Source organism: Ovis canadensis, chromosome 3 (assembly GCF_042477335.2).
Source record: "Ovis canadensis isolate MfBH-ARS-UI-01 breed Bighorn chromosome 3, ARS-UI_OviCan_v2, whole genome shotgun sequence".
Lineage (NCBI taxonomy): Eukaryota > Metazoa > Chordata > Mammalia > Artiodactyla > Bovidae > Ovis > Ovis canadensis.
Window position 1 is genome coordinate 124306583 of NC_091247.1, and position 22683 is coordinate 124329265.

Genomic DNA, 22683 nt, shown 5'->3' on the forward strand with positions numbered 1-22683 from the left:
TAAGCTTGTCTGCCCTTCCCCAAGAAGTGTTCATGTTGCAAGAAGTTTTCCAATTTACTTTACTGAATTGGTCAAGCATATGTGAGCTTTTTAAAAATCAAAGTTGAAGGAAATTTATCTTTTTAAAAAAGAAGGAAAAAATATTGCTATGAACCTATATTCTTAGAAAGAACCCAAGAAGACAAAATAACAGAGCAAAGGCCTAGGAAACAAAACAAAAAGCCTGGGAAAAAGTTAAAAAAAAAAAAAAAAGTCAGGCACAGGTCCAAAAGCATGACGGAAAGGCAAATTTATCCCATTCAAAAATGAGAAAAACAATAGTTAATCCTCAGTTTCCTTTTTCTGACCTGGAGATAAGGAATCACACAAGAATCAGAAAGACGATTGATAGAAGACCAAGATTCATCCCAAGCTTCCCCTTCTCTCTGCCCTTCCCTGACCTCCCGAAGCAGAATGCACATATCTCCACAGTTGCCAAGAAACATTTTAAGACCACCAAGGCCCTGGGCACTGGTACATTTGATGATCACACCCCACCCACATGGCAAACAAACACTAAAACCCATCCACATCCTGAAAAGTTGACATGATTTAATAATAGTTACCTTTTTGGAGCACTTACTGGCTAACGGCCACAGTCAGAACACTTTACGTCTGTTTCATTGTCACAGCCATCCTGTATGTAAGGATTACCCATGTTCCATAAGCAAGGGAAAAAAATGATTAAGTAACTTGCCCAGGGTCACATAATTGGTAAATAACAGAACCAGGATTTAAGCCCCAGGCAGTATTATTCAAAACATCATAAACTTTACTGTCACGAAATAACGGTATGTTCTATAGGGATTTAAATAAATATTCATGCATTTTAGTTTTCTTTTCATATGTTGGAGCCAGTGTATTATTTTTCCCTAAGCATCATGATGTTTAACGATCCCTTTAAAAAAGGATATGTTCCCTATGTTCTGTTCCTACAGTGACTATTAAGTAAAATAACACTACTTCCCTAATCACATTGTGTTTTTCTTCCTCACCTGTCTTTCTACAATGTCAGAAGTTAAATAGTTAAAATGCTCCATACAGAGAGGCATTCAGTATGTGTTTAACAGTCAAACTGAAGAGTGGTAACAGAAAGGAGAAGAACTTAAAACTGAGTCATTGGCTAAAAACCATTTGCTGAAGATTAACTCAGGGCTGGGTATTTGGAAAAAGGAAGTACCATAGGAAAGTGGCCAATCAGATAATAATGAAGTAATAGGGCATGCTAAGTCGCTTCAGTCATGTCTGATCTATGTGGCCCTATGGACTGTACCCTACCAGGCTCCTCTGTCCATGGGATGGTCCAGGCAAGAATACTGGAGTGGGTTGTCATTTCCTCTTCCAGGGGATCTTCCTCATGCAAGGATCAAACCTGTGTTTCTCATGTCTCCTGCCTGGCAGGCTACAGTCCATGGAGTCACAAAGAGTCAGACACGTCTGAGCAATTTTACTTCAGTGCTTTAGTAAGGGTCTTATAGCCCTAATATTTTGTTGTAACATGCTTTGAAATTTATATTATTTGTAAAATACAGACATTTAAGTCTAGAATCATATTATATCAATTATAAGTATTTCATTGAGCCTACAGAATGTTATATATTATTTGTAACAGGTCACTGTCTTTTCATTTATTTGACACCAGATCTTATACTTTTAAATTCAAAGGATGTTGTTAGAAGTAATTTGGCTACTTTGTTAAAGTAACTATAGAGATTCAATAGTCTATTGAAGTCCTGTTTATTCAGCTCCATCTATATGCTTATCATTGGCTCAGAAGTAGAGAAATACACTTCTTACTGTTCCAATGAATGAAAATACATATGCATGCCATTCAATAAAATAACAAAATTAAAACACACCATCATTGTTTATATGAATGCTATAGAAACTAAGGTCATAGAGAAAAAAGTATTAAATTAGTACAACTGAAATTATTAAGAATGATTTCCCTGGGCAGAGCAACATCAGAGTTTTAAAGCATGCAAATTTTAAAGCCCAAAAGACCTAAGTTCATATCACTTCCCATCACCTATTCTCTTTGTGACTTTGGACAAAGTTATTTAATATCTCACACCTCAATTTCGTCATCCATTGAAACAGAAATAATAGTCAGTCATGGAGCTTCGATAAAGATTCAAATGAGACAATTATTGTAACGTGTTCAGAACAGAGTCAAGCTCATCCAAGGCACTTGTTAATGATGCAGAGATAATTAATGATTAATGATTTTGAAGGAGCAGTTGCTGTCATAGTCCCGTCTTAGCAGTAGTAGTAATAGGAGCACTGGTATTCGCAGGAGCAGGGGTGCTGGTAATGGTCATGGCAGTCATAACAATCATTAGTTGAGTTGACTTGTATCAGCAAAGAGCAGAAGAGTGAACACGCTAATGGTGGCAATAGAACAGACAGGGATTGGGGAATAATTATGAGTGCTTATTTATTTTTAAATTTTATTGAAATATAGTTGATTTACAATGTTATTAGTTTCAGGCGTATAGCAGAGTGATTCGGTTCTATGTATATATATGTGTGTGTGTGTTGTTGACTAAAAAAATGATGTACAACTTGAGAGTTGTAAGTTGTTTTATTGGGGCAAAATGAGGACAGACTGCTCCAAAGCGGAAGTGGGGGAAAGATATAAAGACAATATATAAGGTTTGGGTGAAGGGGGACTTCAATACCATGAAACATTAATTTTACAAAAGACTTTTTGTGAGTCATGATGCTCTGACATCACCATGAAGGGATTTAGTGCTTCTCTAGATATGAGGAGATGCAAGGATTGAGATCATAATATCTGTCCCTAAAAACATCCAACTACCTAAAGACCTGTGCCACCAGATTCCCTGGAGCACAGAGTGCCTCACTCCACCCTAAACTCCCTCAGGGGTGGTTGAAGGTCAGCAGCTATAGCAGCAGGGGGTTCAGTCTCCACAGAAAGTGAAAGGGAAGTAGCTCAGTCCTGTCCGACTCTTTGCGACCCCGTGGACTGTAGCCTACCAGGCTCCTCCCTCCATGGGATTCTCCAGGCAAGAATACTGGAGTGGGTTGCCATTGCCTTCTCCAATTTCAGTCTCCATAGAAGCAGATGGTAAATGCCTTTGTTGTTCGGTCCTTGGCAGTGTTCTTGGTAAATGCCAATTTCTAGTTGGCAGTATATATATATGTATATTTCTTTTTAGATTCTTTTCTATTTTAGGTTATCATAAGATATTGAGTAGAGTTCCTTGTGGTATAGTGTAGGTGCGTGTTGGTTATATAGTTTATATACAGTACTGTGCATATTTTAATCTCAAACTCCTAATTTACCATTCCCCTCTCCCATTTGATAACTGTAAATTGGGAAAGACTAGAGATCTCTTCAAGAAAATTAGAGATACCAAGGGAACATTTCATGCAAAGATGGATGCAGTAAAAGACAGAAATGGTATGGACCTAACAGAGCTGAAGATATTAAGAAGAGATGGCAAGAATACACAGAAGAACTGTACAAAAAAGATCTTCACAACCCAGATAATCACGATGGTGTGATCACTCACCTAGAGCCAGACATCCTGGAATGAGAAGTCAAGTGGGCCTTAGGAAGCATTACTACAAACAGTTAGTGGAGGTGATGGAATTCCAGTTGAGCTATTTCAAATCCTAAAAATGATGCTTTAAAGTGTTGTACTCAATAGAGCAGCAAATTTGGAAAATTCAACAGTGGTCACAGGACTGGAAAAGGTCAGTTTTCATTCCAATCCCAAAGAAAGGCAGTGCCAAAGAATGCCCAAACTACCACACAATTGCACTCATTTCACATGCTATTGAAGTAATGATCAAAATTCTCCACGCCAGGCTTCAACAGTATGTGAACCATGAACTTCCAGATGTTCAAGCTGGATTTAGAAAAGGCAAAGGAACCAGAGATCAAATTGTCCACATCTGTTGGATCATCAAAAAAGCAAGAGAGTTCCAGGGAAACATCTACTTCTGCCTTATTGACTATGCCAAAGCCTTTGACTGTGTAGATCACAACAAAATGTGGAAAATTCTGGAAGAGATGGGAATATCAGACTACCTGACCTGCCTCTGGAGAAATCTGTATGCAGGTCAGGAAGCAACAGTTAGAACTGGACATGGAACAGCTGACTGGTTCCAAATCAGGAAAGGAGTACATCAAGGCTGTATATTGTCACCCTGCTTATTTAATTTATGTGCAGAGTACATCATGAGAAATGCTCGGCTGGATGAAGTACAAGCTGAAATCAAGATTGCTGGAAGAAATATCAATCACCTTAGATATGCAGATGACACCACCCTTATGGCAGAAATTGAAGGAGAACTAAAGAGCCTCTTGATGAAAGTGAAAGAGGAGAGTGAAAAAGTTACATTAAAACTCAACATTCAGAAAACTAAGATCATGGTATCTGGTCCCATCAGATACCACTGTTTCCCCAGTGGGGCAGATATATGGGGAAACAGTGGAAACAGTGTCAGGCTTTATTTTGGGGGGCTCCAAAATCAGTGCAGATGGTGATTGCAGCCATGAAATTAAAAGACGCTTGTTTCATGGAAGAAACGCTGTGACCAACCTAGACAGTATATTAAAAAGCAGAGACATTGCTTTGCTAACAAAGGTCCATCTAGTCAAGGCTGTGGTTTTTCCAGTGGTCATGTATGGTTGTGAGAGTTGGACCATAAAGAAACCTGAGCACTGTAGGACTGATGCTTTTGAACTGTGGTGTTGGAGAAGATTCTTGAGAGTCCCTTGCAGTGCAAAGAGATCCAACCAGTCCATCCTAAAGGAAATCAGCCCTGAATATTCATTGGAAGAACTGATGCTGAAGCTGAAGCTCTAATATTTTGGCCATCTGATGTGAAGAACTGACTCATTACAAAAGACCCTGATGCTGGGAAAGATTGAAGGTGGGAGGAGAAGGGAACAACAGAGGATTAGATGGTTGGATGGCATCACCGACTCGATAGACATGGGTTTGGGTGGACTCTGGGAGTTGGTGATGGACAGGGAGGCCTGGTGTGCAGCAGTCCATGAGGTCGCAAAGAGTTGGACACGACTGAGCGGCTGAACTGAACTGAGCTGAAGTAAATTAACAGTAGACAGCAAATTATGAAGGCCAGTAATTTCCTTTTGTTTGGAGGTGAGAATGGGTGGGTAACTACTAAACACTTTCTCGAGTAATCTTCAGTTGTTATTGTGATGCCTCTACGTGGCTGAATGGGGTGGAGAGTGAGCTTTTATCTGGAATGGGTGGGAAATAATATTTGAGTCCAGTTTTGTTCTGTCATTTAGTAGTCAAAGGAATAAGAAATCAGTTTCAGTAATTTAGCCTGAGAATGCACGGACATTCTCAACCACTTAGAAGTGTGTTAAAAGGTATTTCCTATTATTCATGTGATATTTTCAAATCTCCTTTGGATCATAAAGATTCCTGAGAGAGAAAAAAATCTGTAAGAAAGCAAGACTTGCAGGGGACTGGAAGTTTCTAGCCCAGTTAACAAGTAAGTTTATACAAAATAACTTTTACAGTAACAGGCAGCCTCAAAAGCAGCCAGCAGTTGCCATGCTACCAAAAGTGACCTCTCTGCCTGTCTTCAGTTATTTCTGCTTTGAAGGGTATTTTGTGGCATTTGTGCCTCAAGGAAGAACCAGGCAGTCAAGGCTAGGGTGGGCTCTTTGATTCTCTGGGAAAGGAAGAAAAGCATCGATCATAGATCACTGACCCGGGGAAGAGGCTCTTTAGGAGACAGAGGTGGCAGGTGTTTGCTCTCTGAAAAGCCTAGTGGCTATAGAAAAACTTGGTTGTGATGGACTTTCTGTACATCAAAGCTGTTAGGGGTGGGTACATAGAACAGACTGAGAAGGGAGAGTCTAAATAGGGTGACCAAACATCTTCACTTGCTTGAGACTAAAAGATTTCCCAGGATGGCGGACCTTTGGTTTTAACACTAAGACAGTCATGGGCAATTGGAATGGTTGGTCACTTAAGTACAAGCTTAACCTTATTTTCTGGGCAGGCTAAAGTCTTATTTGATGGGCAACAAAACCACATGCTGAACATAAATGTACTCACAGAACTCAGAAATGATCCATCAATCTAGCTCTTAAACACAAGCCATCAATGGGTTAACTCATAAATAGTCTGCCCACAGTCACCAGTCACTTCCTACCTAAGAATAAGGAAATGTGTAATATTTAAGAAATATAGATACTGATCCGTAATAATGAATCTGAGATAGTATTCAAGAGCATAATAAATTTTTATATCTTGATCTTGACAAAATTGCCCTCAATCACAACCTGCCAAGTTGCTGAGAGTGACTCAGCTTTCCTTTTCACTGGGGAGGCTTAACATCTCAGTGACTGTGCTCATGGGACTTAATGTAACACAGAGCTGGCTTCAAATCATGGCTTTATTGTTTTTACACTGTGTGACCCAAGGTAAATTTCTTCACCTCTTTGTGAATGTCTTCACTTCTTTATTTTCTTTTCTGTAAAATTATAACTACTCCACAGTATTGTTCTAGAAATTGAAATTAAGTTAGAACAATAAATGGGAAATGACTACTCAACAAATTTAAAGGCTCTCTTGTTTAATTTACTTTTCTCTTGACTCTTCTTTAAGTTTCAATCACAGATAATAGGATCCCTCGGCTTGCAGGTTTATTTCAGTGAAAGGGGTTTATTTCAGGGAACTGGGTGCTTATAATTTCTTTAGCTGGGCTGAAGGAACACAGAGGACACGCTGAGCACACAGAGGACAGCCCCAATCTGCAGAACAGTTTTCCTTCTGCTATAATCAGAAAAGTTACCTTCACTTCAGTAGGATTGTTAGGTAGCACGGTGTCTGCTAAACTGGGAAGGTGTCCCTAGAGCTGTTGGGTCCAGAACCAGTCATTTCTGCCACAATCTGTGCCTGAAAACTGGCTGCCTTACACCCTGGTTCTCTTCCCAGAGAATTCCATCTGACTTAGTATTGAATGAAGACATGTCATTGGTGACATGGAAGTCATGTGAAAAGTCCTAGCTACGAGGTTGTCTAAGAAATGTCTGTTTTTCTTCATGCTCTTAGGGGTTGAAAATTATTTCAGCTGAGCTAATCCATAGCTTCCACCACTGCCCTTATGAAATGGATGGTTTTGTGCATCAATTTGACTGGGCTTAGTGATGCCCATATAGCTGGTAAAAGCTTTATTTCTAGGTGCATCTATGTGAGGGTGTTTCTGGAAGAGATTAGCATTTGAGTCAGTAGACTGAGTAAAGAAATTCCATCCTCACCCATGTGAATACACATCATTCAGTCCATTGAGAGGCTGAACAGATTTAAAAAAAAAAAAAGGCAGAGAAAGGATAAATTTGCTCTATTTGCTTGAGAAAAAGTGTCTATCCTCCCTTGCCTTTGACAGGGGGCCTCCTGTCCCTAAGGCCTTTGTACTCAGACAGGAACCTACATCACTGATTTTCCCAGTTCTCAGGCCTTAGGACTCACACTGAATTACATCACTGATTTTTCTGGTTCTTCAGCTTGCAAATGACAGATTGTAGGACTTCTCAGCTTCCATAATTGCGTGAGCCAGTTCCAATAATAACCCTCCTCTTGCATATGTCTATATATGTATATTTCCTATTGGTTCTGTTCTTTGGTGAACTCTAACACACCTTCAATTTTCCATAGTCAGTGATACAAATGGGATAAAAAATAGAAATTTATAACAATGCATTGAACTTGAGTAGAACATTTCCTAAAGAAAGCACTCCTTGGGTCATTTGATTTAAATAGGAGAGATTCTTACTCCAAAAACATGCTCAGAGAAATATTTTGCACTCTAGTAATATGAGCCCCTGCCCTTCTGTGATATGGGTTTAGCTTAAAGACCTCAGTGGTGTCTTTCTTCCTTGGTATTTATCTGAATTTTGAGTATGTCAAATTCAAAATTAGGAGCGGGCTAGAACTCAAGGGCCTTCTGGGAACCAGTCATATGCTCCCAGTTGCCAGAGTCTTGGTCAATGATAAACAAGAACTCATGTAAAGAGAATGCAAACACGTCTCTGAAAACCATTTATTTGACTTCTTTTGGCATGAGTAAAAGTGTTAGCCATTTTCACTGACTGAAGTGGCCTTATCTGCAACACACATTCATGCTGCTCAGCTCAGCAGAAATTATCATACAGAAGCATTTCAGAGTAAAGAGAAATTTTTGTTTGGGGGATGAAGCATCAGAACTTCATAGGGTTATTTCTAGAGGCAGGGGGTCCTTAGAGATTTGCTGCCAATAGCAGAAACCTCATACAGTAGTCAGAGGGCTCGATGATAGTGATTAGCACCGTTTTTTATTTGTACATTAGAGGGATGTGATGTGAAGTAAAAGAGCCTTTATGGGTACAGCTCCAAATCTGAAAAGCAGGGGCTGAGTTGTGGGGGTAACTCAATTCAGTTCAGTCACTCAGTCATTTCCAACTCTTTGTGACCCTATGGACTGCAGCACGCCAGGCTTCCCTGTCCATCACCAGCTCCTGGAGCTTGCTCAAACTCAGGTCCATCAAGTCAATGATGTCATCCAACCATCTCATCCTCTGTTGAACCCTTCTTCTAATGTCTTCAATCTTTCCCAGCATCAGGGTCTTTTCTAATGGGTCAGCTCTTCACTTCAGGTGGCCAAAGTATTGGAGCTTCAGCTTCAGCATCAGTTCTTGCAATGAATATTCAGGACTGATTTCCTTTAGGATTGACTGGTTGGATCTCCTTGTAGTCCAAGGGACTCTCAAGAGTCTTCTCCAACACCACAGTTCAAAAGCATCAATTCTTTGGTGTTCAGCTTTCTTTATAGTCCAACTCTCACATTCATACATGCTGCTGTTGCTGTGCTAAGTCGCTTCAGTTGTGACTGACTCTGTGCGACCCCATAGGTGGCAGCCCACCAGGCTCCCCCATCCCTGGGGTTCTCCAGGCAAGAACGCTGCAGTGGGGTTGCCATTGCCTTCTCCATTCATACATGACTACTGGAAAAACCATGGTTTTGACTTTTGTTGGCAAAATAATGTCTCTGCTTCTTAATATGCTGTCTAGGTGGGTCATGGCTTTTCCTCCAAGAAACAAGTGTCTTAATTTCATGGCTGCAGTCACCATCTGCAGTGTTTTTGGAGCCCCAGAAATGAAGTCTGTCACTGTTTCCATTGTTTCCCCATCTATTTGCCCTGAAATGATGGGACCAGATGCCACAATCTTAGTTCTTTGAATGCTGAGTTTTAAGCCAGCTTTTTCACTCTCTTCAAGAAGCTTTTTAACTCCTCTTCACTTTCTGTCTAAGGGTGGTGTCATCTGCATATCTAAGGTGATTGATATTTCTCCCAGCAATCTTGAGTCCAGCTTGTGCTTCATCCAGCCCTGCATTTTGCATGATGTACTCTGAATATAAATTAAATAAGTAGCGTGACAATATACAGCCTTGACACACTCCTTTCCCAATTTGGAACCAGTCCTTTGTTCCATGTCCGGTTCTAACTGTTGCTTTTTGACTTGTATACAGCTTTCTGAGGAGGCAGGTGAGGTGCTCTGGTATTCCCATCTTTTTAAGAATTTTCCACAGTTTGTTGTGAACCACACAGTCAAAAGCTTTAGAGTAGTCAGTGAAGCAGAAGTTGATATTTTTCTGGAATTCTCTCTCTTTTTCTATGATCAACGAATGCTGACAATTTGATCTCTGGTTCCTCTGACTTTTCTAAATCTAGCTTGAACATCTGAAAGTTCACAGTTCATGTATTGTTGAAAATTTTCAGCATTACTTTGCTAGCGTGTGAAATGAGTGCAATTGTGTGATAGTTTGAACATTCTTTGGTATTGCCTTTCTTTGAGATTGGAATGAAAACTGACTATTTCCAGAATTGTGACCACTGCTGAGTTTTCCAAATTTGCTGGCATATTGAGTGAAGCATTTTTAAGCATCATCTTTTAGGATTTGAAATAGTTCAGCTGGAATTCCATCACCTCCACTAGCTTTGTTTATAGTGATGCTTCCTAAGGCCCTCCTGACTTCACATTCCACGATGTCTGGCTCTAGGTGAGTGATCACACCATCATGGTTATCTGAGTCATGAGGATCTTTTTTGTATAGTTTTTCTGTGTATTCTTGCCATCTCTTCTTAATATATTCTGGGAATAACTGGAGAGCAGTAAATGTCTCTGGGAGTCCAATCAAGAACAACATTTTTATTTGAATTAGGAGTCTGGAAGGTACCATTGGTGTATGTTAGCCATCTTCCTGTCTCCCAGCCTTCATTATCTTCCTTTCTTTCCATTATCCTTCTTCATCAGCTCCTAGAAACTTGCATATCAAGTGCAAAACTGTATGGTTGATCAGTGTCTTATTTCTTGACCATTGTCTGTATTTGAGTTGAAAGGTCCCTCATTGTCCAGAGAACTTTGCAACTCTTCAACCAAGTGATTCCCTTGCTAAAGGAGAAGATGTGAAGAAACAAAGAAATTTACTTTACTTTTTCTGAATAGACTGCGATCATCTTGTAGAAATCTAAGGAAGGAAAACAAATTTTAAAAATTTATATATATTTGAGTGACAGTTTCATTCTGAGCAGAGGCATGCATCTGACATTCTAAATCACAGTAAGATATGATAATGACTGATTAATTAAGCATCATCAGTCAAAATAAAAGCAATAGGAACTAAGAAAAACTTTAAGGTTATGCATATCTTCAGCTAATAAACTTCTTTGTAGTGTGTTATCTATTTAAATATGTACTGAGTCTTTTCTTTGAATTCACAAGAGTCAGCATTTAGAAATAATGATTATACAATGCCGTGGCTCTTGAGTGCATGGAAATGTGATGTGTTGTTGCACCAAAGAACCCTCATACCAGGTGCAAATGACAGACACAACAGGGATGATGACAGAGAGGTTTTGTAAATAGGGAGAGGAGGGTTACTTTATTAAGGGTTTCAGCATCCACAGCTGTTACCCTTCTGTGGATCTGACTGAGTTACTTAGTTAATAGATCTTATAATACTCTTTGATTATGTTACTTTCTCTCCTGCATTTTTCAGTATCAGTTGATACAGCACTGTAAAGGAAATTGGAAGGTTCTGATGAATCCTAAGAAGATTTCAAATTCAATGATGTTTGCTAGATCCTATGCTTTTCACTGTTGGTTGCTTTAATTTAAATGACTCTGCCCCATGAACATGAAAGTCCTTCAAGTGTTATTTTTTACTGTGGAGTGAATGGAATTTTATTTGAAACCTGCAAAGCATATGCCTCAACTGAATTTGACAGTGATTCAGTCTTTGTTCAGGGAGTTGAGTCAAATCATTTTCACCTCACTGATTGTATTTATGACTGATATTATTTGAGTTTGCTCATATTTCAATATTTGATAGCACACATGCTGGCATGATCTCCAGGAGGGTTATTGCTGACCGTTGAAATCTGGTTCAACACTAACAATAACAGACCTCTCTGCATGCATGGTTGGGTGTGCTGATTCACCATCTGAGCTGGTAGAGACTCTTCATATCCCTAGGACAGCACCCATATATTCAAAATAGCACAAAGTAAAGAGTCCATTTAAAAGCAGCATTTAGCGAATCAAAACCACAATGAGGTACCATTTCACGCCAGTCAGAATGGCTGCGATCCAAAAGTCTACAAGCAATAAATGCTGGAGAGGGTGCGGAGAAAAGGGAACCCTCTTACACTGTTGGTGGGATGCAGACTCCTACAGCCACTGTGGAGAACAGTGTGGAGATTCCTTAAAAAAATGGAAATAGAACTGCCATACAACCCAGCAATTGTACTGCTGGGCATACACACCAAGGAAACCAGAATTGAAAGAGACACGTGTACCCCAGTGTTCATCGCAGCACTGTTTATAATAGCCAGGACATGGAAACAACCAAGATGTCCATCAGCAGATGAATGGATAAGAAAGCTGTGGTACATAAACACAATGGAGTTTTACTCAGCCATGAAAAAGAATACATTTGAATCAGTTCTAATGAGATAAATGAAACTGGAGCCTATTATGCGCAGTGAAGTAAGCCAGAAAGAAAAACACCTGTACAGTATACTAATGCATATATATGGAATTTAGAAAGATGGTAATGATAACCCTGTTTGCAAGACTGCAAAAGAGACACAGATATATAGAACAGTCTTTTGGACTCTGTGGGAGAGGGAGAGGGTGGGAAAATGGCATTAAAACATTTGTAATATCATATGTGAAATGAATCACCAGTCCAAGTTTGATGCATGAGATAGGATGCTTATGGCTGGTGCACTGGGATGACCCAGGGGGATGTGATGGGGAGGGCAGTGGGAGGGGGGTTCAGGATGGGGAAAACGTGTACACCCATGGTGGATTCATGTTGATATATGCCAAAACCAATATAATATTGTAAAGTAATTAGCCTCCAATTAAAATAAATAAATTTATATTTTTAAAAAATAGATAAAAAATAAATAAAAATAAAAGCAGCACTTATCATCAGCCAGTTAACAGAATAAAGTACCTAATATATCAGCATTAACTAAGTAAATTGCAATAGGACCTGCTGGATATGATGATTCAGTGACATTTCCCCATGCCATGGTGATGAGCTATTTCCTCACTAATTTTATTAAGATTAATAAAATAAGGTGAGCAAAAAAAAAAAAAAAAAAACTAGCTTCTGAAATAATGTGAGCATATATATTATTGTTTCCTCAGTAAATGTACATGTTTCAATTAATCAAAATGCCCCCAAAATATTATTCTTGAATTTAAGCTATTCTAAGATTAAATTCAGTTATCTAGTCTTTAGGGAAAATTAAAAAGTGAACTCAGAAATTCTGGAATATCAAGAAAAGATTGGTTAAGTGGTGCCCAAGGATGACTGATTTGTTAAAGACATGTGGGGATGTCTATTTTCAGTTATATATTCTTATTTGTTAGAATAATACTAATCAAACTTAAGTATAAGTGGTTACTAGGCATGGTGTCAAGGTATGCATTTAATATTTTTAAGGAATATAAGGAAAATATGGACTTCAAGATTATTCTAAGCTCAAAAGAGGGTAGTAAACTCTAATAACATTTTAAGCTTTAAGAAACCATTGACGTGCTACAGACATTTTCTAATACTTTCTTTAGGTTGTCTATAAATTTCTTTGTGACCAGCAGGTTCCAAATCCACTATAAGATGCTCTGCATGCTTCACAGACTCATTCTTTCAAAACCAGGACTCACCATCTTGCTCTCTAAAAGCATCCTTCATTTAAGTTCCCCAGCCTGATAAAAGCTATTCAAGTCAGAAATCTAGACAGTACTCCCAATTCCACCCTTAATTCCTCCAGCACCTACAATCTACCACCAACGCCTGTCAGTTTAACTCTTAGGTATCTTTTTAGTTTATCCACTTCTCTTAATACCATGTCTACTCTGGGTCACCATCAAGCACTCCTGGATTAGTGCCACAACCACTTAACAGATCTTTTTGCTCTCAAATATTTATTTATCCCTTTGATTTTGTGATTACACGCTAACCAAAGGGACTTTTATAAAACACAAATCATCCTTCTGTTTAAATTCCTTTACCAGTTTCCATGTTTCTTAGGAAAAGGTCTAAACTCATTGTAAAACAAAAGATGTCCAGTACACCCTGCTATCTTGCCTATGAAGATTACTTTTGACCTCCAGATTCTTATCCATGCAATTCCATCTGCACAGAAATCATCTCCTCCCTTAGGATAACTTCCACTAGTCCTTCATTGAAAGGTATCATCTGTATCATTTTTCTAGGAATCCATTTGTAACTCTCCCTCCAGACCCAAGTCTAGGTCGTGTGTCCTTCCATTGTGTATCCACAGGACTCTGCTTATTGTTCTCAAGACACTGCATAGTAATTACCAGTTTGTCTGTCTGAACAGTATGAAAAGGCAAAATGATAGGATACTGAAAGAGGAGCTCCCCAGGTCAGTAGGTGCCCAACATGCTACTGGAGATCAATGGAGAAATAACTCCAGAAAGAATGAAGAGATGGAGCCAAAGCAAAAACAATACCCAGCTGTGGATGTGACTGGTGATAGAAGCAAGGTCCGATGCTGTAAAGAGCAATATTGGATAGGAACATGGAATGTCAGGTCCATGAATCAAGGCAAATTGGAAGTGGTCAAACAAGAGATGGCAAGAATGAACGTTGACATTCTAGGAATCAGTGAACTAAAATGGACTGCAATGGGTGAATTTAACTCAGATGACCATTGCATCTACTACTGCAGGCAGGAATCCCTCAGAAGAAATGGAGTAGCCATCATGGTCAACAAAAGAGTCCGAAACGCAGTACTTGGATGCAATCTCAAAAAGGACAGAATGATCTCTGTTTGTCTCCAAGGCAAACCATTCAATATCACAGTAATCCAAGCCTATGCCCCAACCAGTAATGCTGAAGAAGCTGAAGTTGAACAGTTCTATGAAGGCCTACAAGACCTTTTAGAACTAACACCCAAAAAAGATATCCTTTTCATTATAGGGGACTGGAATGCTAAAGTACGAAGTCAAGAAACACCTGGAGTAACAGGCAAATTTGGCCTTGGAATGTGGAATGAAGCAGGGCAAAGACTAATAGAGTTTTGCCAAGAAAATGCACTGGTCGTAGCAAACACCCTCTTCCAACAACACAAGAGAAGACTACACATGGACATCACCAGATGGTCAACACTGAAATCAGATTGATTATATTCTTTGCAGCCAAAGATGGAGAAGCTCTATACAGTCAACAAAAACAAGACCAGGAGCTGACTGTGGCTTAGATCATGAACTCCTTAGTGCCAAATTCAGACTTAAATTGAAGAAAGTAGGGAAAACCACTATACCATTCAGGTGTGACCTAAATCCAATCCCTTATGATTATACAGTGAAAGTGAGAAATAGATTCAAGGGCCTAGATCTGATAGATAGAGTGCCTGATGAACTATGGAATGAGGTTCATGACACTGTACAGGAGACAGGGATCAAGACCATCCTCATGGAAAAGATGCAAAAATGCAAAATGGCTCTCTGGGGAGGCCTTAAAAATATCTGTGAAAAGAAGAGAGATGAAAAGCAAAGGAGAAAAGGAAAGATATAAACATCTGAATGCAGAGTTCCAAAGAATACCAAGAAGAGATAAGAAAGCCTTCTTCAGCGATCAATGCAAAGAAATAGAGGAAAACAACAGAATGGGAAAGACTAGAGATCTCTTCAAGAAAATTAGAGATACCAAGGGAACATTTCATGCAAAGATGGGCTCGATAAAGGACAGAAATGGTATGGACCTAACAGAAGCAGAAGATATTAAGAAGACGTGGCAAGAATACACAGAAGAACTGTACAGAATAGATCTTCATGACCCAGATATTCACGATGGTGTGATCACTCATCTAGAGCCAGACATCCTGGAATGTGAAGTCGAGTGGGCCTTAGAAAGCATCACTACAAACAAAGGTAGTGGAGGTGATGGAATTCCAGTGGAGCTATTACAAATCCTAAAAGATGATGCTGTGAAAGTGCTGCACTCAATATGCCAACATATTTGGAAAACTCAGCAGTGGCCACAGGACTGGAAAAGGTCAGTTTTCATTCCAATCCCAAAGAAAGGCAATGTCAAAGAATGCTCAAACTACCACACAATTGCACTCATCTCACATGCTAGTAAAGTAATGCTCAAAATTCTCCAAGCCAGGCTTCAGCAATGCATGAATCGTGGACTTCCTGACGTTCAAGCTGGTTTTAGAAAAGGCAGAGGAACCAAAGATCAAATTGCCAACATCTACTGGATCATGGAAAAAGCAAGAGAGTTCCAGAAAAACATATATTTCTGTTTTTTGACTATGCCAAAGCTTTTGCCTGTGTGGATCACAATAAACTGTGGAAAATTCTGAAAGAGATGGGAATACCAGACCACCTGACCTGCCTCTTGAGAAATCTGTATGCAGGTCAGGAAGCAACAGTTAGAACTGGACATGAAACAACAGACTGGTTCCAAATAGGAAAAGGAGTACCTCAAGGCTGTATACTGTCACCCTGCCTATTTAACTTATATGCAGAGTACATCATGAAAAACGCTGGACTGGAAGAATCACAAGCTGGAATCAAGATTGATGGGAGAAATATCAATCACCTTAGATATGCAGATGACACCACCCTTATGGCAGAAAGTGAAGAGGAACTAAAGATCTTCTTGATGAAAATGAAAGAAGAGAGTGAAAAAGTTGGCTTAAAGCTCAACATTCAGAAAACGAAGATCATGGCATCTGGTCCCATCACTTCATGGGAAGTAGATGGGGAAACAGTGGAAACAGTGTCCGACTTTATTTTTTGGGCTCCAAAATCACTGCAGATGCTGACTGCAGCCATGAAATTAAAAGGCGCTTACTCCATGGAAGAAAAGTTATGACCAGCCTAGATAGCATATTCAAAAGCAGAGACATTACGTTGCCGACTAAGGTCCATCTAGTCAAGGCTATGGTTTTTCCAGTGGTCATGTATGGCTGTGAGAGTTGGACTGTGAAGAAGGCTGAGCGCTGAAGAGTTGATGCCTTTGAACTGTGGTATTGGAGAAGACTCTAGAGAGTCCCTTGGACTGCAAGGAGATCCAACCAGTCCATTCTGAAGGAGATCAGCCCTGGGATTTCCTTGGTAGGAATGATGCTGAAGCTGAAACTCCAGTACTTTGGCCACCTCATGCAAAGAGTTGACTCATTGGAAAAGACCCTGATGCTGGGAGGGGTTGGGAGCAGGAGGAGAAGAGGACGACCGAGGATGAGATGGCTGGATGGCATCACCGACTCGATGGACGTGAGTCTGAGTGAACGCCGAGAGTTGGTGATGGACGGGGAGGCCTGGCGTGCTGCGATTCATGGGGTCGCAGAGTCGGACACGACTGAGCGACTGAACTGAACTGAACTCCAAAGAGAGATTGTTTCCTTCTCTATTAGCTCCAGGGCAAAGACATATCTTACACAAAATAGGTGCTTAATCAACATTTGTGGAATGAATTAATAGTGTGAAAATTGAGTTGAAGCAACTTGTGGTATATAATTATCTCAATAATCTTTTAAAGTCACTGTAAATGCATGTCAGAGCAGAGTAATACAGACTCTTTGTACAAGGGAATTGGGAATAAATGGTGTCCGCCTCTAGGGGTTTACATTCTGAAGTAAAATTCAGTTATTAGACATTCCAAAATTTTGTACTTGATAACAAAGGCATCTATGAATATGGAGTTAAGTGTATCTAACCAACAGTTCCATGAAACTTAGCAGGGGGCCAAGAAAAGCAATAAACAATCATTAGAGCACAATATTATCAGAACAACGTGAGTTCATGTCTGGGGCTCTGTTCCTTGCCAAGCATGTGATATTTAGCAAATTATTTAATCTCTCTCTTTTTTTTGAACAAAGATAATGTGGTCCCTATCGTGGATTGTGTGCTGTGCTGTGCTAAATTGCTTCAGTTGTGTCTGATTCTCTGACCTTATGGACCTTAGCCCTGGGTAGTATTAAATCTGTATTCTGCTTGTAGTATCTTCTATGCTAGGAATTTATGGTATTTATGTCATAGCACTCTACTTTCTACCTCTAGCACTTAGCACATAATAGACATCCATTAAATTTTGAATAATATTAAGACAAAAAGTATTGACTTACACGGAATCCTAAAATTGGTATAAAATGACAAAATGGGGAAGAAGTCACTTAGTCAGATACACACAGAAAAATTTCCAAAGAAAGTTATAAAAATTCTTGCCATGAATCTGAATGATGGTATTTGGAATTGTTATTTAAATTTTTTTCCATGAATTTTTGAGCAATATTTTGATTCCAAAAATTTGCAAATTATTGGAACTTTCCAATCCATGGACTTCCCTAATAATGCAGAGTTGAAGAACAAGCATATACCTGAAAGGCTAGCTATACGATACAGAAATCTTTATATAAGAAACATACTCCTTTCTTAAAATGCATTCATTGGACATTTTCTTGTCCTTCCAGTTGGTTCCAAGCACTGCAGTGGCATTAAGAACACTGAAGTGAATGTTAAGCACTCTTGTTTGCAGGAGCTAAGAATTATGTGGTAGAGATGGACAGATGTACTGAGAAACTCTGCAGTGCAACAAGTCCAGTGAAGCAGTTACACACAGAAGCAGCTGTGATGGCCATAGGGACGTTGGGCAAGACTTCCCTGAGGACGTGAGTCTAAAGTGGAGTCCCATCGTGGCCCGACTTTGTGGAGGGGCATGAGGGAGAGACACTCCAGGCACAGGGCGAGGTGAAAATAGCGTGGTGTGTGCGCGTGTGCTCCAGAGTGTACAATGTGGACGGAGTGGCAAGAGATGAGACTGCAGAGAAGACAGGGTCAAACCCAGGGCCCCTTCAAATGCCACGCTGGAAACCTTAGACTTTATTCTGAAGGCAGTAGGGAATAGTGATATATTTTATGCAAAGGAGGTATGCCAAGGACATCTGTGCATTTTAGATAGAGCATGTATTATCTAAAGCAAATGTAGAAGAGATTAGAAGCTCCCTCCTCTCTGCTCCAGCCAGAATTTATACATAACTCTTATTCATCTTAGCAAAAGGTTTTATAAATCTATTTGCTTGTATATTTTCCCTAGACCAGTTGTTCTCAATCCTTAACATAGATCAGAATTCCCTGGAGGGAATTGTTGTTAAGACAAATTGTTAGGTAAAGTTGGGAGCCTGACTTTGCATTTTGAATGAGTTCTGGGCTGATCTAATGATTTTTACCTTTGTACCATACATTTGTACCATTGTACCATTCACACATATTATGAATACCCCTGTTTTAGACTATGATTTTGGCTTACTTATTATTTATCTTTATTTCCCAAACAAACATCTATTCCAGAGTCTGTTCTTTAAAAAATACTTACTATTTTTAAAGAAAGGAATGAAAGGATGAAAAAATCCCAGGAATGTGAGAAATAAGTACATTAAGCAGAATAATTTTATTTCTCCTCTTCACCAGAAGTGACCATAAATGATAAAGGTGCTTATGTTAGTATAAATTATGGGGGAATAAACAAAGAGCCACACTAATAATGGTAAAGATGAGAGCTGAATTAAGAATCTGAAGATTTTAATTTAGTTTTCATTTTTTCATGAATAGAGTAGCCTTGAGCAAAACCTTTAACTTCCCACAGTACTATATCCATGCCTTAGTTGGATGATTAAGTGGCCATTCGCAATACTTCATTGAATAGGCCCTTTGAAAAAAAAACTCAAAGAATTTGTTCATATAAAGCCTACTGAATTTAACTCTCAAATAATGAATTCTACAAATAGAGTAAAAGTTCCAAATGTACCACAGCAAGTGTTCTCTTACATCATGTCCATAAATTCTTTTCTACCTGATAAATTATCTTACAAAGAAACTCTATATTCTTTGTAGCACTGCGCTCTGCTTCATAGGTGAATGCCTCAGTTATAGACTATACTTCACCTGGGTGGATTCTATTTTGATTCAGAGGGTGAAGGACCCATGCTTAGAGTTTCTTTTTCCAGGATGGGTCATTATTTATGTCAACTAATCTTTCCTTTCTGACTTCATACACAGTGACTAAATTTTCAAGGTGGCAGGGATGCTTCACAGCTGCTATATATAGCTGGGATTTTTCACTTGGTTAAGAATGAAATCTGCTTATCTCATAGTCTATTCCAACTAACTGGAATCAATAAGCAGAGATGCCTACCCAGATAGTAGAAATTCCAACTTAGTCTGTTTCCAAAAGACATTTCCTCTTCTCTTAAAATTATTAAAGAACAGGATGATTTATAAAATCTAGAAAAAGAGGGAAGAGTTTGGGTATTCATTCCATAATAGTCACCACTTGAGATTCTTTTCAGACCACTGAAGAATGGTCCAAAACTATCTCCTCCTGTAACGGCATCCATTCCCAGGTGCCAAGCTCAACCACTGATCCTAACATCTATGGAGCTGTCCATAGCTTCCCCATACCTTGAGGTCCTTGCGCTTCCAGTATTTCCACAACAGAACTGACCTACCATCTCTGCCACATCCTGCAAGTCTCAGGAAATATATTCTACCCTCTAGGCTTATATTACTCCCTCTTTTCCAACTTGAATCACCAACCTCCATCTGGCCCTTTCTCCAGTTACTCCGGGTTAATTCTTTGATAGGCCTAACTCTATAACAAAGGGTACCTCGTCACTTAGTTCACGGTTCTCTTCCCTTAAGGTATGAAGCCTAAAATTTCAAGATTTTCAATTTCTCATTTACAGTGAACCAACTTCAATGGTCTCCTAATAGCTCTCCTTGCTGCCTCTCTTTTTAATCTACTGTTCCTTTTGTATGTGTTTTAGGTAATCCGGAAATGTAGAACTGATCATTTTAGACTAGGAGTCAGTGAAACAATGACCAGGTATACAGGCCAAACCTAGCCCACCTCTTTAGTTTTTTTTTTTCTTTTAAACCATCCTAAGCTCAGACTTTGTTTTAACATGTTTCAATGATTGAAAAACATTTAGTTAAAGAATAATATTTCCTTCCTTTAATGTAAAAATTATATTGAATACAAATTTCAGTGTCCATAAGTCCAGTTTTCTTGGCATATAGTCATTTATTTATGTATTGCCTGTGGCTGTTTCCACACAACAATGGCTATGATGAGTAGTAGACAACATATGGCGTAAAAAAAAAAAACCTAGTATAGTCACTAACTGGCCCTCTACACAAAAAGCTTGCCAACTCTTGTCTTGAAGCACTGTTTGAAAACCTTCAGTGAGCCATTTCACTCAGTGATTGAAGCGCAGAGCCAGGATCCTCCCCATGAAGGACCAGAAGGTTGCTTATTGCTCAGTCCTCCCCAGTTCTTCCCTCTGCCTCTCAAAATCTTAACACTTGGTGTTCCCGTCACAGTCTTCACCGTTCCAAACAACTACCCTGATTTTCATTTTAACTCACTGCTACACCTTTTCTTTTTCTCCCCATTTTTCTCATTTCACCTATCATCAAGGCTTAGCTCAAATATTATATTTAATCAAGTTAGAAACTTCCTAGTCTTTGATGTTAGAAACTTCCTGATTTTACTCCATTGTAATTCTATTAGATGACTCATCACATTGAAATAATAACTTGGATATGGGTGGCAAACATTCGTTTTGTCACTTAAGGGTCATTCTCTCTGCCTGTGACATTAAGATTCCAGTTTTGGTTTATCTAGTCTCTACTTCCGTGCCTCCTCTGCTAAGGCCACCCCTTGGCTAAGCCAGTAGATGCATTCCATCTGTTTAACCATAGTGACTGCTTCATGCTTGAGTACACCCAAGCCAGGTAAATCAGAGCTAGTAAGTTTTAATTCCAGTACTTTTGTCCTCGTATGAGGTTATTTGGGCTTCCCTGTGGCTCAGATGATAAAGAATCTGCCTGCAATGCAGGAGACCAAGGTTTGATCCCTTGGTCATGGAGATCCCCTAGAGAAGGAAGTGGCGACTCACTCCTGTATTCTTGCCTGGAGAATCCCATGCACAGAAGAGCCTAGTGGACTTCAGTTCATGGGGCCACAAAGAGTCAGACATGGCTGAGTGGCTAGCACTTTCACTTTCATGAGGTTATTTGGTTTCTGTCAACCTCTCACCTGTAGGACAAAGTAAAGGCAAATATAAGCCTGAAATCCCTTGGGGAAGTAAAACATCTGGTGACATTGTTTGAGCCCCAAATAAAGCCATGTCTACCAGAGGCCTCTTGAACATCTGGATGATCTCAGTTAAGATTTCAGTGTAGTCTCTTTGCTTGGACTAATTTGGGTTAGGTATTCCATCATCTGCAACCGAAGGAGTCCTAACTGACATGCTGTCTGCTTTTCCCCATAAGACTCATCTCTGTATCCCTGGCAGATAGGCTACACTCAATACCCGTTTTTGAAATAAATTAATTTTACTTTCTTATGTTCCTGACCTGCTCAGAAGTCAGGTGGAAATGTCTCATCTCCTGGAGTCACTTGCCCTCACTGCCTTCACTTAGCCTCTTAGTCTACTTCAGTGGTTTTGTCTGGGTTTGGAGAGCTGAACTGCTTCTGAGGACTCCCTTAGCTTGAACTTGAACTGTGATGAGTTCAATCTTACTGACATAGCCACAAGGTTCCTCTTTCAAATATCACTGCTTTGAAAGAGATGCTCTACCTTTCAAATATCATTCTTTCATTTCTGGCCTCAGTGCTATGCTCATACCAAAGCTGTAAGATGCCTAAAGTGAGAATGTGGCCAAAATCTGCTCTCTATGTCTGCATCTCTATTCCTACCTGGCAAATAGGTTCATCGGTACCATTTTTCTGGATTCTGTATATATGCAACAATATATGAAACCTGCTTTGCTCTTTCTGACTTACTTCACTCTCTATAACAAATGCACCTCACTAGAACTGACTTAAATGCACTCCTTTTGTGGCTGAGCAATACTCCATTGTATATATGTACCACAACTTCTTATCCACTCACCTGCTGATGGACATGTAGGTTGCTTTCACGTCCTAGCTATTATAAATAGAGCTGCTATGAACATTGGGGTACATGTGTCTTTTTCAGCTACGATTTTCTCAGGATATATACCCAGTAAGTGGGATTGCTGGGTCATA

The 22683-nt window shown here is 39.5% G+C and overlaps 1 protein-coding gene across 2 annotated transcripts in view; it reads left to right on the forward strand.

Moving 5' to 3' along the window:
• The window catches only part of METTL25 (methyltransferase like 25), a 250623-nt gene that overhangs the window by 219716 nt on the left and 8224 nt on the right, over positions 1 to 22683 (forward strand). The gene's annotated exons all lie outside the window — the stretch shown is intronic.